Here is a 2,055-nt window from a genome sequence, read left to right on the forward strand (position 1 = left end):
CTGTTTCCAAAAGCTTCAACTTGTTCCTGACAGGTACTTCTCCCGGGGTCTCTTGCACCTGTCTCCTCTCCGCCTTCTTCATCGTCTGCTCTCTTCTGGCATAATAACATCGCTGAAAGTCTTGTCCAGAAAGATCTTGTTCTCTCGGATGAGCCTAAGGTCTTCGAGTTCTTTCGTCAGCTCTGCAATATGCTCGGTCAATAGCTGATTGTGCACACACTTTCCACACATATACGAGCCAGACACACCAGAGTCGTTGACCTCCCACATCAAGCATGTAGCGCACTGAACCAGCTGGGCAGTCATGTCTTCACCCTCTTCAACTGTGGCGTAATCACTTCACTCAACCTCCTTGTCAAAGATTCCTGAGCTGAAGCCTCACTCTTCGATCTAAACTTCCTTAGACCCTCTTTTTGTGGCACGTCTGTGGACTCTTAATTAAGATTAGAGGAGGAGGGAGGGAGGGAGACCCTACTTTGTAGGACCTGGGGTTTAGAACACACCCACTCTAATAGTAATCACTTACCTTCCCGACTGGCTTTGCGCTCCGTCTGAACTTCCGCCCAGCTCCCGCCGCTCTCTGTTGCGAAAAAAAAGAGTGGCCAATTTCAAAGGGAACAACAATAGAAAAATCCAAAATAATTTAACATTTGGCTTGAAAACAAATATATTCTATTTTCTGAGTCAGGCACAATGACTGTAGAGAAAATAAAATGCAAGCAACCATTGCAATAAATGATACATTTCAATTGTAGTTCTTTCACACGTTTCAAATTGTATGACATAATCACATTGCACATTTCTTTCATTAATTATGGAGCTCTATTTTGAGAATTACTCACACGACAAAATTAAGATTCAGAGACAGAAAGCTTAACAAACAGGTGCAGAAAAGCCGTGACATGTGCCATTCAAATGCTCACTTGACCTGGAAAAGGGGGATAAAATGTTGAAACAGAGATTCGTGCCAAGGGGAATTGATTTCATTTCGTAAACAATTTAAGATGTTTTGCAAAGGGTTTCATATTGAATGCAAGTGGATCTTTTCACCTTCAGCCGAGTGACATCTGCACTGTAGGATATGCCTCAGGAAGAACAGGATAATGGAGGCAGATGTTTCGGGCAGAAGCCCTTCCTGATGATTATTTCTGGCCTATTTGAGTAACGTTTAGTTGCTTGGTAGTTCAGCACTTCAGCATTACTGAAGAAAGACACTTTGCTGAGTCCTCCATGAAGTAGAAATTGGTAGTTTGGTATTTTTGCAACTTTGTTCTGATGGTTGCCTGATGAAAATCTTGCGTTTTAAATCGGCCAATGAAGTTTGGTACAGCCAGCAATGATACATCTGTAAATGAATAATAACGTAAAAGAAATTGCCAGGAGCGAATTTCAAGAGTGGCCAATTTCAAAGGGAACAACAATAGAAAGACGGTTGACAATTGGATTCTGATTGGGAGATGTAGGGTCATGTCTTTAACTGCCAAATATTTCTTTGAATTCAAGCCAAGTTTTGCATCAGGACGTCCGGAAGGAGCTTCTGGTTTTGACAAGGATCAGGGCATTATGGGTGATCACATGGAGCTGAGAGCACTCGAGAATGGGCCATACTGCAAACCCAACTGGAAATGCTCATTAGGTTTGAAAAGACAGTCAGGATTGGTTCGGAGAATCCAATCACGGAGTCACATCTAATTTTGAATACTTTCTTCTGAGTTTTGAAAAGTCAGTCTGCTTTGAACATATGAAGCAACATGCTGTTTAACATGATCTATCCATTGTTTGGGCATATACGTGACGTCAGTCTTTTTCAAACAAATAAAAATGGGGGACGGCCATTCCCTGGTGCAACCAGTATTGCATTGATTTTGCCTGCCACAGTCGAACTGTTTGTATTAAATTCAAACAAAATGGCGCATTATCCATGATAACTCTTCTCCCACTCAGGTGCACTTACCAAACAATTCGTTATCTTCTCCTCGTGCAGTATACATTTCTGATTTCTTTCAGCATTTCTAATCTAATGGATGCAGGAGGAAAAACTGAGGTAACACTTTT

Source organism: Chiloscyllium plagiosum, chromosome 45 (assembly GCF_004010195.1).
Source record: "Chiloscyllium plagiosum isolate BGI_BamShark_2017 chromosome 45, ASM401019v2, whole genome shotgun sequence".
NCBI lineage: Eukaryota > Metazoa > Chordata > Chondrichthyes > Orectolobiformes > Hemiscylliidae > Chiloscyllium > Chiloscyllium plagiosum.